This window comes from Chinchilla lanigera, unplaced genomic scaffold (assembly GCF_000276665.1).
Source record: "Chinchilla lanigera isolate Chin_1 unplaced genomic scaffold, ChiLan1.0 scaffold00137, whole genome shotgun sequence".
Classification (NCBI taxonomy): Eukaryota; Metazoa; Chordata; class Mammalia; order Rodentia; family Chinchillidae; genus Chinchilla; species Chinchilla lanigera.
Window position 1 is genome coordinate 725,392 of NW_004955538.1, and position 14,377 is coordinate 739,768.

The 14,377-nt window shown below is 57.3% G+C and overlaps 1 long non-coding RNA gene across 1 annotated transcript; it reads left to right on the forward strand.

Moving 5' to 3' along the window:
• Nucleotides 1-7,576: 7,576 nt before the first annotated feature.
• LOC106147276 lies at nt 7,577-11,516 on the forward strand. The gene is made up of 3 exons (XR_001232090.1): nt 7,577-8,349; nt 10,218-10,714; nt 11,200-11,516. It is a non-coding gene; the product is annotated as an uncharacterized LOC106147276 (long non-coding RNA).
• The last annotated feature ends 2,861 nt before the right edge of the window (nt 11,517-14,377 follow it).

The window sequence follows — 14,377 nt, forward strand, 5'->3', positions numbered from 1 at the left end:
TGTGGGTGGTATGGTGGAGCAAACACAGCAGTAGGGCTGCGTGCCCTCTGCCACCAGACCTGGTGCTCCTGAGCACGGCCCGGGCCCGCCAGCTGCCAGGGCTGAGGTGCTTGGAGCAGGTAGAGCTGTAGGAGAAGCCAGGCACCCCCGCTGTGACCTGTGCTCCAACCTGCTGTCCCGCCCTTGGAAGATGCTCTGAGCCGCCTCGGAGCCCGGGAAGAAGGGCCTTTCCTGGAAAACAGGCTGGCCTGCCAGCGTGCGGATCACAGGAAAATGACAACCATCCCGACCAACCTTCAATCGCTGATTGGGGTAAACACAGTGGGATTAAAAGAAACCACCAGAATTCCAGCTCATTAGGGCTGAAACGTTACTAAGCCTGGAATGTCATCTCGCCGGGTCCCTTCAGACCCAGCCAGCGGAGAAAACGCTGCCTAACTCCAAGAGAAGTGTGGGAGTGCGCTCCGAGCAGGCCTGAGGGCCTCACACAGCTGCGGACCACAGTGATCTCATCACGCTGTCCCCACTGCTGCCAGAGAGGGGCGTGGGCCGCAGCCTAAGGAGTGAGGGCTCCCCACATGCAGAGCTGCTCACGCCCCCCATGCTGGACCATCCGGACCCCAGTAGTGAGGCAGCCCCGGTGGCTCCCCTGTCAGAAAGGGAGGGGTGGAAAGGACGGTGTTATTGAAAAGAGCGGTGTGTGGGTCAATAACAACGTATCACAGGAAAAGACGCACTGCCACGAATCCCGCCCAGCCTCCCCAGGCTTTGCGCACACTCTTCCGTCACCCTTGCTACGTTCTGCAGCCGCTCTGGAGTGCTCTGTCCTGAGGGTCTTTACCTGTGCTGTCGCGGCTGCCTCCTTGTCCTGGATCCATTCACAACTGCCCTCTCGTGGTCATTTTGACTTTGAGGAGGAGACAAAGGCCACACAGCGCCGGACGTGGTGAGTGAGGTGGACGAGGACGCAGCGTCACCTTTCACGAGCCACCTTTGTGTTGGGCAACATTCGGCCACAACCTCACCGGATTTTTGATCATACCTCAGAAAGACGAAAGAGGACTCCAGAACCACTTTGGAAAGTGGCAGGGATGGTGGCACAAGTGTGGCTGGAGTGAGGGGAAGGATTCTGAAGGGGTTCGTGGCAATGTGCCTCACCATAATAATTTTTAAAATTTAAACACTTACCGTACATCTCGACCACACCTCGCGCTCACCTGCACACGGCTTCTGCTGCACATCCTTGCCTTCCCTTCCCGGTGCACAGGGCTGCGGGGTTCAGGGTGCCCGTGGGCTGCTGCCCAGGCCTCCGGAGCCCAAGGGGCTGCGGAAGGGGAGCACGTGGGCCATGATGGCACCAAGGACAGAGGTCCCGTCTTCCATTTCCCTCTGTGACGCCCCGGGCCCTGCCGAGGAGCCCCCCAGAAGTCCGCCACCATCTTTCCTCCTGCTCTGCGAACCGCTTGCTCTGCCCCTGTGCATTTCTCTAGGAAAGCTGCTCCACTGAACTCCAGAGTCTCATCTCTGACAGGCTCTGCCCCTCTGTCCCTCTGTGTCTCTCCCCTCACGGCTTCTGGGGTTTGCAGCCGCCATGGGAAACCCTCGCCTTGCCAAGAGTCCAGCCTCTCCCTCTGTCCTGACCCTGCTGTGGGGTGGAGAGCCGACCCCTTCACAGCCCTTGCCGTCCCCAGCAACCGCTGCACACCTGCCTGTGATAGGACCTGGTGGCTTCTGAGCAGGTCAGAGGTGCCCTCTCCTCGGGGGGGGGGCATCCGAGGCTAGGAGGGAGGGCACTGGGGGCACAAGCAGACACGATGGCTTTGTCTCCCCCAGCAGGACCTTCGTCTTGTGCAAAGTTTGGAGGAAATGATGTCACCTGCCCTGTAGTGGGGACTTCAGACTTGGTCCATGGGGTTGGCGGGGGTCACTTGGTGTCCTAGAGATGAGGAATGAGGGTCTAGGAAGCAGGGAGGGGGTGACCTTCCAGGCCACTTCTCAGCTTCTGCAGAGGGTGGAAAAGCCCCACCAGCCAGCCCCTGCCTCACTACCGTCTGTCACACAACAACCCACAAGGTGACCCCCGACCCTCACTCACAGAGGCTCAGAGATCTAGGCTGTGTGCATCACACGGGGTCCCCAGGCATGGAGCTGCCTCCTCCACCCCTCTCTCTGCCTCTCTCCTCTCTCCCCTTCCTTCCTTTTCTTTTTGAATTCTCCTTTTCACTGGTACCTGGTGGTAGTACATGATTACCTTCCTGGGGGGAGCTGGTGCGCATACAGAACACGTCTTCATTCCTCCAGCCTCCTCTCCTCCCCTCCCTCGTCCTCTCTTGGTCCCCTCCCTTTTGGCAGAAAATCTATCCCTCTACCTCTTATCTTTTATTTTGCTCTTGATTTATACTTTGGGTATCGCATATAAGAGAAACCATATGATTTTTTTAAGCGTCTGTCTGATTTGTCTCACTTAGCATTATGGTCTCATTTTCCTACAAATGATTCAAGTTTATCCCTCTTTATGGCAGAGTAGTACTCCACTGTGTGTAAGTACCACATGTTCTTTATCCATTCATCTGCTGACGGAGGTAGAGGCTGTTTCCAAGACTTAGTTGTTAGGAGTTGCACTGCTATACACATGGGTGTGCATAGACCACTGGAACATGATGTCTTTAACTCTCAAGAAGATACGTAGAAGGGGAAGAGCTAGGCCGAATGGACTTTCTTTTTCTTTGAGAAGCTTCTACCCTGATTTGCACAGTGGCGGCACTAATTGCCCTCCCAGAAACAGTGGGGAAGAGCCCCACCCCCATCCTGGGCAGTGGACAGCGGACAGAGTCCCTCCTGTCCCAGGATGCTGTGCGTCTCGAAGGTGGCAGGCGAGTTCCTCCCTCGCAGCAGAAGTGCCGAATACAGGAGGAACCGGGCACTGGGTCACTGGAGCCGTACCTTTCCCAGATGCCAGCTTTCCTATGCACCTGCTGAGGCAGGTCCCCCTGGTCCCCATGCTCCCCAGCCCTGCATGGCTCCCTGTCTAAAAGGAGATTCATGCCAAGATGGAGGGGCAGGTGGGAAAAGTCTCCACCCATGAGATGGCTCTCAGAAGCGGCGGGCTCTGGAGGGCTTCCTGGAGGCAGTGCTCTTACAGCCTGTCAAGGACTTGAGGTGCTGGTAATGCTCCGGGAGGGGGCAGCATCGTGAGGCCTCTTCTGTTTCCTAGAGGTGCGGAACAACATTTGAGGGCATGGGAGCTGGGGCTGGGACCCAGGGCCTTATCGTGGAGTGAAATCCCCACCCCTTTTTTATTTTTTACTTTGAGACAGGGTCTCCCTGAGTCACTAAGTTGCCCAGGCTGGGCTTGAACTCATGATCTTCCTGCCTCAGCCTCCCACAGTGCTGGGATGACAGGTATGCACCGGCTGGAAATCGCTTGTTCAAAGCTTGTTCACCTGGACACAAACGTAGCACAGAAGTCAGTGTACAATTTCACTGTAAAACATAGACTTTAAAATGGTGTCGAAGCGGGATGGCGTGGAGGCCTCGTGGGCCCAGCAAGTCTCTGTTTCTGCTCCTGTCTGGCTGAGGTGAGGGAGCCTGGCCGGTAGGTGACAGCTCGGTGTCCCCTGCAGTCATGTACTTTCCCCTGTGTCTGGCACTGCAATAAAGAGTTAAGGTTTGCGGAGTCCGGAGTGCGGGGGAAGCAGCGTGGAGCGATGACAGCTCCTGAGCGCTCTGGGTCTCAGGATGATGGAGCTGGCAATGGCCCCAGGGGCCAGCGAGGGGTAGGGGCGCTGGCCGGTGCTGGGAGACCACGGTGTGTGGGGTGTAAAGGTGACAGGCGACACTCGGCCACCCCAGGAAGGAGAGCTGTGCTGGAGCTTTCTGGGCTTTCATTAAATAACAGAAAGAGAAATGAACCAATTCGAGACCCTGGTCTGTGACTTCTCCAAGGATGGGAAGTCAAAGGCTGCACCGCAGAAGGCTGGTAGCAATCCGATTAATTCCCCTGGATAAAGCCTTTAATCTAACACATAACAGCAAATTCTTGTTTTTCCACTAAAAACAATACGTCGGCCCCCACGTCGGCTGCCAGGGCCTTAATGAGATCCCTTTCCCACCCGGGAGGCTGAATTGGACCTTTGTTCTTCGCAGCACGGGGTCAGGAGATTGCTAGTTTGGCGGCAGGGCCAGTTGGGGGTATTTGCCCTGATGGGGAGCAGGAGGCTGGATGTGACATAAACCGCAGGAAGTTCTCCGTGACCTCAGCTCAACCCAGAGTCCGCAGAACTTCTGGGGAGAAGGCTGTGGGGAATTCTGCTGGAGCCCCTGGGTGGGAGCACCAGAGACCTGGGCCCAGCCAGTCTCCACTATGGGACCCTGGACTATATTCTGGGCAGTTCGCTGAGTGAACTGGGGTCTTAGGAAGGCCGGTCACCTACAAGAATCAAGTCCCCAGGCACAAGTTTCCTTGGTGTTGAAGACAAAGCGTGACCACAGGCAGTAACGTGCCGGGCTATCTAACTCTGGTGGTGAGAGGAGGTGGAGAGGACATTTGTCAACACCCAGAAGCAGCTGGGGGACACTTACGGTGTTACACAGGAAGTATTCACCTCAAACTGCTGACAGAAAATGACTTTTCACTGAAGGGGATGGTGGTCCCTAAAAGACTGCCAACCCTTGATAAAAACTTGGTGCTTCAAGTGAGTGGAGGGTACACTGCCCAAGAGCTGAGTGCAAAGCAAGGGGTGGGGTGCAAACCCATCTGGGGCCCAGTAGCTTCAGGGGAGGCTGAACCACACTGAAGTGGTAACCTGGGACACAGCCGGATCTGTTTGGTGAACCAGCTGAACGCTTTCTAGATTCGGGGTCCATCATCCCCACCAAATCTCCCGAGACACCTGAGTGAAGAGGATGCCCTCCAGGAGGAGCCAGGGAAGGACTGGTGGCCTCGTGACCCCTCCTGACCTGTGGAGGAAGACTTCGGAAGCCAGAAAGGGCACACCAGGTGATCCCGCCCCCAGCACCGTGCTGCACCGCCAGACTTAATTCCCATTGGATGTGGTCCAGTCATGACCTCAAGACCAGGGCCGCAGGGCCGCTGAGCTGCAGCTGTCCCTGCTTCCCACGTGGAAGAAAGCCACCGGGCGGCCACCAAGACAGGCCGCAGGCCTTGGACCTGAGAAACCACTTTTGAGGTAGTTTTATGGTAGCCATAATTCCTAGGGCTGGAAGTCTCACCTCAGTTAATGAGGTGTCATCTGAGGGGCGTCCAGGACGGGCCTGGCTGTCCGACAGGCGGACCTAACTCGCAAACTTGTGCCACCCCGCACAGCGTGTGTCCTGCCCGGACGCCTCCCGTCCAGGCCGGTGGACGGAGGAGACTGCTCGTGGGAAAGCGTCTCAAGCGGTGACCTGTGAAATCAGGAGCAGCAGGATGAAAACATTTTGTCACTGAGAAAATATGTTTATGCTTATTAGAACAACATTCTTCAGACTCATGTAAAATAAACACACTGGGTCGAATGTTGCTACAAGTACTGCACTTTCAAAGGGGAGAGGAAGGCATGAAATTGTGGTTGGGAGTTGGCAAGTATGAAAAATTACAGCGGGATTAGCTTCTTGCACTGCAAATTGGAAATTCAGGGATGTGCGGCACCGCCGCAGAGGCCCAAACTTCTAAATGAAATTTATTATTTCTGTAAAATCTGGAAATAACATCTTCAGGGATAACAAATGCAGAGAAAACATGATTTCAGCCTCGATATTTGCAGACGGTTTTCATTAAGAAGGGTTTTATAAAAATGATAAAAATGTTACAGTTTGCTAAATTAAGTCTGAAGCAGCTCTGTTTAATAATCTGGTGCATTTTAATCATTTTTTGAAAAGCCTGACATATTGAAAGAACTTTAGTCTTGGACACCTCTGAAAACAAAGGAAGAATGAGAAAAGAAATACTCCCCTCTCAGACTGCGGTTTTGCGTGTTCCTTAACTCGAACTCGTGCTCCTCCGTGAGAGGTGGTGCCAAGGGAGCAAGATCTGAGGCCTCTCAGAGCTTCTGCGTTGGGCTGGGGACAAATGGCAGTGAGGCTTTTTGTCTGGTTCTCTCGGGAGCCAGGTAGGAGGAGATGACCACTCCGCCTCCACCTCCTGCCCGCACCTCCAGCCCCGTCACACAACGTGCTCTGGAATGTGGGTACGTGAGGTGGAAGAGGCAGAGGGATAAGTCTCATGTGGAGGTGAGCCTGAAGCTCTCCATGGGGTCTATTGCCAAAGAGCAGTGCAGAGGGGCTTCTGAGGGGTCCACGGGGAAGGTCTTACTGTTGAGGAGAAGGAGGGATTTGAGGGACAGCTGTAGCAGGGGTTGTAAGAATATTGGACTTGGACTACAGAAATCCAGGGCTTTCTAGCCAAAGGCATCAAGAACCAAGATTGGATGGGAGGATGGAGAGATGGATGGATGGATGAATGGATGGATGGATGGAAGGATGGATGGATGGATGGATGGGTGGATGGATGAATGGATGGATGGATAGGTGGGTGGATGGGTGGAAAGGTGGGTGGATGGATGAATAGACGGGTGGGTGGATGGATGGATAGGTGGGTGGGTGGATGAATAGATGGGTGGGTGGATGAATAGATGGGTGGGTGGATGGATGGATGGATGGATGGATGGATGGATGGATGGATGGATAGGTGGGTGGATGGATGGATGGATAGGTGGGTGGATGGATGGATAGGTGGGTGGATGGATGGATAGGTGGGTGGATGGGTGGATAGGTGGGTGGATGGATGAATAGATGGGTGGGTGGATGGATGGATAGGTGGGTGGGTGGATGAATAGATGGGTGGGTGGATGAATAGATGGGTGGGTGGATGAATGGATGGATGGATGGATGGATGGATGGATGGATGGATGGATGGATAGGTGGGTGGATGGATGGATAGGTGGATGGATGGATGGATAGGTGGATGATGGATGGATAGGTGGGTGAGTGGATGAATAGGTAGGTAAGTGGATGAATAGATGGGTGGGTGGATGAATAAATGGGTGGATGGATGAATAAATGGGTGGGTGGATGAATGGATGGATAGCTGAATAGATGAGGAGTGGATAGATGGATGGAGAGATGGACGGATGAATGGATGAATGGGTAGATGGATGGATAGGTGGTTGGATAGATGAGGGGTGGATAGATGGGTGAATGGATGAAGAGATGGAAGGATGGATGGATAGATAAATACAGGTTTGAGGTCCTAGTTGCCTATCATGATGGAAGGGCAGGTGCTCATCTTGACAGTGCACCACTAGCGGGCAAGCACTGAGTTCAGTGTGGCATAATTTGGCTCAGCCATCATCATAACCATCAGTGGTAGGTGAGAAGATAAAGACTAAGAGGGGCAGTGTGACTCAGGCAGCGTGACAGCCAGTTGGAGACTCATCTGAGTTTCCAAAGCCTGTGTTCTGCCCTGGAACACAAGCTCTCTGTGAGATCATGCCCAAGCATGTGAATACTTTTGTTGTTAAAAGATAATGGTGATGCTTGGTGGAAAGTTCTAGAACTCAGCTTTCTTGGCCTTTATCCTGTGGATTTTTCCACAGCCTTGTGCTGTCCAGATCAAGGACTGGGAGGCATGGGAGAGACCAGCTGTGGTGAGAGGCAGTTGAAGAAGCTCTGAGAGAAGACTTCTGGGACACTGAGAGTCAGCAAGCAGGGCACTGCCGCAGGTTGGGGAGATGGCAATGCTTGGTGCGGGGAAAAGCCCCCTGTGGGGCTGGGACCCAGGACCTGGTGTGTTGGAGAAGGAAGGTAGAAACCTGCTCCTGGCCTTGGAAGCCTTTGTCTTTGGTTTTCTCCGTGAGCACTGCTGGATGGCAAGCTGGGCAGCAGCAGTATGTGGCCAGGAGGCCTCGGAGGGCGGCAGGAGCTGCAGCAATACATTCTGGGGGCCTGCACCCACCCGTCACATCACCACTGCAGTGCCCCCTGGGGCAGCCACCTCGCCTCCCTGGCATCTGTGTCCTGTCCCTGAAGTGGAGCTAACACTTTCCTACATCCTGGAGCCACTGTGAAGTTGGGTTAAAAGTGAATGTAATTTGTTGCCATCAAACCACGAAGGGACCATAGTGCCGCTGGGGCCCAGGATCCTCTCCAGGAGGTGGAGGTGAACTTCGTGGGTCCCCCCGTTTCCCAGCCTCCAGGGTTCTGGGCACAGCCAGGGCCCCAGAGCCTGCCCTCTGCTCCGAAGTCTAACTTCTGCCGAGACTCTCCAAGCCAACTCTCTGCCCCCAGCAGCGTCGGAGGCAGGAAGGGGACAAAGCCCAGCCTTGGCACGCTGACAGTCACGAGAACCTGGTACAGTGTCCACCAGGGGCCCTTTGGAAGCAGCTGGGTTCCACTGGGGTCGTGAAACCTGGGGTCGATGTGGTCATCTCTGGCGACACGCTGCCATGTGGTTACCTCACTGCCTTTCTCCCCCATTTTAATGACCTTATTAAAGATTACTTAACTGCAAAGTAAAACCATCCCCACGCTGCTAAGGAGGATGTGACTCAGGCTCTGAGAGCAGGGTGGCCTGGGGGTGGGCAGCGTCTGTATAGATGTCACCGCTGGGCTTGGGTCATAGCGGGTCAGCTGGTGCGGGGCTGGGGCTGAGAGGAGTAGGAACTCTCCCCAGGCCCTGAACTTCCCTGCCCGCACCCGGCAGTCAGGGCCAAGGTCAGAGCAAAGTGCAGCTGCAGTTGGACCTCGGTCTGCGCACGACTCCGCATCACTCACCGGTATACGGTGGCTGATGGCCCAAGAGATGAGCCGTCCCATGCAACTGCAGGTGTCATCTTCCCCCGTAACTGAGGAAGTCATGGGCAGACCACGGCAGACCTGAGGGCTGAGCCTCTGTCCAGGGTGCATGCTAGGTCCTGGGCACAAGGGCGGGCTCGTAATTCCCCTGTGTGTTTGTTGAAAGACTTTGTATCTCCATCTTGCTCCCATGGCCGCCCAAGGGACTGTCAACCCAGTGTATCACTGAAAGCCAGAGGTGAAAGGGGGCCAGGTTTGCCTGTCCCCTGGCTACCAGCTGGGGGATTCGCTGAAGCAAAAGCCGGCTTGATCCCTCGTGACCCACGCTGGGCCTGAAGACCGCAGTTCTCTGACCCAGCCGTTACCAGATTTCTCCTGGAATTTGATTAGGTGCCACTGGGGAGCTCGGGCAGTGTGCGCCTCCTGGGACCCATAGGGCTCCTCTTTGAAAACTTCAGCCTTGCTCGTTGTACTTCTCAGATGCCTGGGCTTGGTGCTCTAGGGTACCCAGAACGGTAAGGACAAGGTCCAACTCCTGTCCGAGTATTGGCTTACACGAGGAAGGGTAACGGGAAGTTCCCCGGGGAAGGGGACAGCGGTTTCCGAGGAGGTGGGGGAAGCCCGGAATTTCTTGGAGGAGACGCTGTGAGCTGAGGCTTGGGGCCGGGCCGTGGGCTGGCAGCTCTGCTTGTCAAGGTGAGCCAGTCCAGGCAGCCGGAGACTCACTGAGGGACAGCGAGGGCAGCCTGCTCACCCGTGGTGGCACCGGAACCGTGTGAAGAGAAGAATTTCTGCTAAACACTGGAGACGAGCCCCAACCCCAGGGGTCCAGGACCCGGCTTCTGTTGGATGTCATTAAAAACAAGCTGGTGTGAGTTTGTCATCTGCTATTACAAATCACTCAGCTTTCTGCTGCCACAAACATCCCTGTGTCCAGATTCAATGAACTGTGATGAACAGCGGGACAGTCCCTCCCGCGCTCTGCAGGGTGCTGCGCCTCTCCAGCCAGGAAGGCTCTGTTTCTCAGCTTCTGCAGGCAACCAGGGCCCAGACAGGACTGCGAGGTGCATGCCCACCCCAGCATCCAACACCCACGCTGGAGCTGGGTCAGACGCGGCCGGCAGCTGGCATCCTGGGTGCTGGGGTGATGGGCCTCATCCCAGCCCTGCACCTGGGAACCTCTGCCCGCCGCTCCTACGCCAGGTGGAGATGCTGGGTGTCCCCACTGCTGCAGGCAGATACGGTCTGCCGGCCACAACCTCTGCGCCTTCAGTCTGTTTGCTCCACGTTGGGCTTACTCCCCTCTCTAGAAGGTGGAGCAGCAGCTGCTTTGCCCTGCTGTCCTTTGGTGACAGCAGCACCCCAGAGCCCCTGGGCCGGTGAGATGCAGAGCCTGAGGGTGCCTGACCACTTCTCACACACAGGTCAAGGACAGCGGAGCAGCCAAATTGTGATTCTCACTCCAGGACTGTGGATGCACCAGAGCTGCCAGATGTGAACAGGATCCTCTGTAGAGCGGACAGCCACCCCCTTCTGGGGTCCCATGGGCATGTGCACGTCTACAGAGCATACGTGCCTCAGTTTCCTCATTCAGCCACCTGCGGTCAGCAACCGGAGGAGAAAATGAAGGCCCGAGAGGCCAGGGGTCAGGCTGTGGCTGTGGCAAGCTCGAGAGTGGGCTTCGCTTGGGGGTGCCTGCACAGGCCAGACCCGCGCGGGAAGACACTCCCCACACGGTGGAGTGTGGGGCAGCCTGGTCGGTCTGACGCTGACTTGTAAACACGCAGAGGCACCGGTCGGGCTGAATGCCGCGTCGTCTCGCACCGCACGGGCAGCAAGTCCTTCCACCCTGTCCCTGCAGAAGCACAGAGGACCTCGGAACCTGCCGCAAGGCCAGGCCCACGGGTGTCAGCATTGATGAGTGAGCAGCTGGAACCCCAGCCCGCCTCTCCTCACACGCCCATTGCTGGGGTGTCGGTGGGGCTGCACCTCCAACCTCACGCACCCCAGGGAGAGGTGAAGCCCCTCTGACACGCAGGCACTGGGGCCCCAAGAGGTCACATCCTAGGTCTGCCCATCAGCAGGTGTGAAGGTCCCAGCTTTGGGGATCCCAGTCTCAGCCCTTGTCCCTACCCGAGACTCTCCTCCCACTTCCCTGACCCTGGAGCCCTCCCAGGGACGGAGGCTCACTCCCAGCCTGGCCGGCTCTGGCCGTGACGCACCTCTGACCCTGTATCCCCCTCGCACTGGCCCTGTACCGGCTGAGCTCAGTTACGTACAAGCCGGGAGAGAGGACCAGAACTGGAAGAGGGGCTCCCAGAGAAGGAGCTGTCCCCAGGCCCAGAGGAACCTTCCCCACTCCTCACCCCAAATCTGCACAGACAAGATGCTTCTGCTGTCTCCCAGGCAACGCAGCCCCTGGCCTTTCCCCAGGACTGGAAGGCGCAGAAGGGGAAGCCGGTTCCTGAGAGCGAATTTCCTCATCAGAATGTGCTGCGGTGTGACTGGGTGCTGTATAGGTGCAGCGCGGGGCACCCAGGGGTGCCTCCTAGCTCCAGAAACTTCCCCGGCTCCTTCTGCCTCTGGGAGCTTGGCAGTCAGGGGATATTCTCATCTCTGTCCCCAGCCTAAGGCTAAAGACCCAGCCTAAGAGCCTACGTGATGTGACTGAAAAATACAGTGAACATTTAATTTTTTAAAAATCTCTTACGGGAATAAAGACAGTGAGCACCTTTAGTTGTGCTGTTGTGGCTGCCTGACTATCCTGAGCGCTGGAGCCCTACTGCCCGATTCAGAACATCGACCTTTCATGGTCATTTGTCTTTGGGAAAGAGCCAGAAGTTGCAGGTTGCCAGATCCGGTGAATGAGGCGGATAAGGACACAGTGTCGTGTGCTTACAAGTCTGCCTTTCTGTCGGGGAATGCCCCGCAGCTGCGTCCACTGCGGGGGGGTTTTGATCATACCTCGTAACAGTCCTCATGAAAGAGAACTTCCAGAGCGGCTTCAGAAAGCAGCAAGGATGGTGGGATAAGTGTCTGGAGCAGGGGAGGATGTGGAGAGTGTTGGTGGCCATGACTTTTAAGGTAATACTTTTTTAAGGTAAATGTTCACAGTACAGTTTGCACACTCCTTGTCTGTTCAGGCCTGTGTATCACCCCCTTGTGACGGCTGCCCCCTTCTCAGGACAGGCGCCCAGGAGCCAGGCGAGGCCCGATGACATCACCGTCCACAGGAGGCCCACACAGGTATCACCAGCCTCTCCCAAGCCGCCCCCAGCAATCACTGGTTTCAGGCCTGGGACGGCATCTCTCACAGCAGGCACCTGCAGGAGCCACTCGGGTCCCGTCAGAGCAGCGACGTTTTCCCCTCCCGAGGAAAGTGGCTCCGAAGTTGATCTTGGGTGGCGGCTAAGCAAACGGCCTCCTGAGCCCGAGAGAGACTCGCGGTGTGGGCCAGCCTTCTGGCAGCCTTCGCTTTCCTGTTGCTTTTTCCAAAGAGACTTCTGTGCAAGGGTGTTTCTCCAGCCCCGTGGTTGCTCTAGTCCGTGTTGACGGCGTCTGAGAATCAACACATTTATCACGGGCAGGGCAGGTCCCTCTGCTCTCCACCCATCCGTTTACCGGGTACAACGACCTAGTCCAGTGGGGGCGGTGCGGGCCGGCGTCCGAGGCTGCTCCCTGCCGGAGCTCTTCCCACAGCGGCCACCAGTGTAGACAGGACTTTGGCCGGAGAGACAGACTCCCGGTTCCCAGGAGTCCCGCCTCCCAGCAAAGGTGGCAGAGCAGATGGAGGGGCCACTCAGGGTTCGGGGCCAGCTCCCGCCAAGGCAATCTGTGCGGTCTTGGGCCACCAGGTGTGGGAATCACAGCAGCCGCTGTGCCCCAGGACACAGCTTTCCTCTCTTGTTTCTACCCCGGAAGCCCCCCAACCCTACATGGCCCAGGGACACCCTCCTCCAGGCAGACGACTGAGGGACACACCCATCCACTCGAGCCACAGCCTCTTTCTTCTGCGGCCGTCCTCCAGGGACCCGCAGCAGGACTCTGTCCCCCGGGCCAGGCAAGCCGGGAGCTGGGTAGTGGGCAACAGACCATGCCCACCCTTCGGCAGGAGGCCCCCCAAACTGACTGAGCCTTTGCCCCAGGCCCCAGATGTGAGCCCAAAGTACCCCGCCCACACCCCCACCCCTGTAGGCTGGCTGAGTTCAACTCAATTCATGGCACAGAGGGGTAAACTGAGGCAACCAGCGTGCCACCAGCAACAGAGAGGCCTACCAAGATGCGGAGACTCAGCCGGCCTCCCTCACTAAATAAAGGTCAGACCCACTTGTCCAGGAAACATAAAAGGCTGAGTTCCCTGACCTTTCCAGGCTAACGAGGAGAAGTATTTGGTGTCGTAAAACATTTCGCTATTGAAGTAACCAGGACAACCTTTATGGAGGCACAGCCCAGAGGCTCACAATTAACAGGAGCACGGCCCCATCCAGCCCTGCCTGACCGCCCACTCCGCCCGCCTGGGAGCCGGGCGGAGCCCGACCCAAACCGCAGCTCCGGGCAGGGACAGCGGGCTGGCCGCCTGCTCCTCCCAGCCACTCCACTTAGCTCCTGTGCAGCGACCAGGGTCACGTGGGGGGGCTGCCCCGCACTAGCTCCTGGCCGTAGGGTGGCCCCTGGGGGACAGGAAGCACCGGCTTCATTGTGAGGGCCCAGCTCGGCACAGGTGGGGCCTCCGGGACACCCCTGGAGGAGTTCGAGGGGAGCTCAGTCTGATCTTCAGGAGGAGGCGACTTGGCCAGACCCACCGGGAGCCAGGCCCCAGCTTGTGACCCTGACACTCCTCCGCTCACTATTCCTAGAGGAGTCCTGGCTTGCAGCACTTCCTCTTGCCCCCACCTCACCCCTTTCTCCCCACTGGGGGTCCCCAGCACCCTGCCCCTCTCAGGGGAGCCCTGGCCCTGTTCCAGCCCTCTACAGAGCTGCACAGCAGGAAGAGGCCTAGCGCGGCTCTGACCAGAGCCTCTGTAGGAAGCTCAGCTTCTCCCAAGGCAGCAGTACGTGGAGAAGGACGGAGGCGGGGAGACTCAGGCAGTCACATGGGTGCCAAGGTCTTGTCCTTGGAGGCCTCCAGGGACATCTCCAGAGCCGCCACCTGAAATGGCGGGAAGGGGCTCCCTCTGGACCCTGGGTGGCTCTTCCCGCATGCCTAGCTTGGCGGCGTCTGGGGTGTCAGTAGACACTGCTGAGTCTCAGCTTTAGCTCAGCGGGTGGGGGGAGGCTGGGACCCTGCAGGTGGAACAGCAGGCATAGTGACCCTGCCGGCCCCTCAGGGGCCTCCTGGGCTCAGGATAACCTGCTCCCTGCTGAGTCCACCCAAGGGCACCTGCCTCCTTGGGACCGAGAGCCCTAGGCAGGGGCTCTGAGCACCTGGAGGTCACCCCAGCCAGGCCTCGTGGCCATCAGGAGCGCTTGCGGGCCCTCTGCCCTGCATTCTCCTTTCCATCAAACCCAGGGCATTCCCGCAGTTGCCGCTGCCCGGAGCCTACCCGCACGCCTGCACCCACGGGGTTCCCCTCACCGGCGCTCT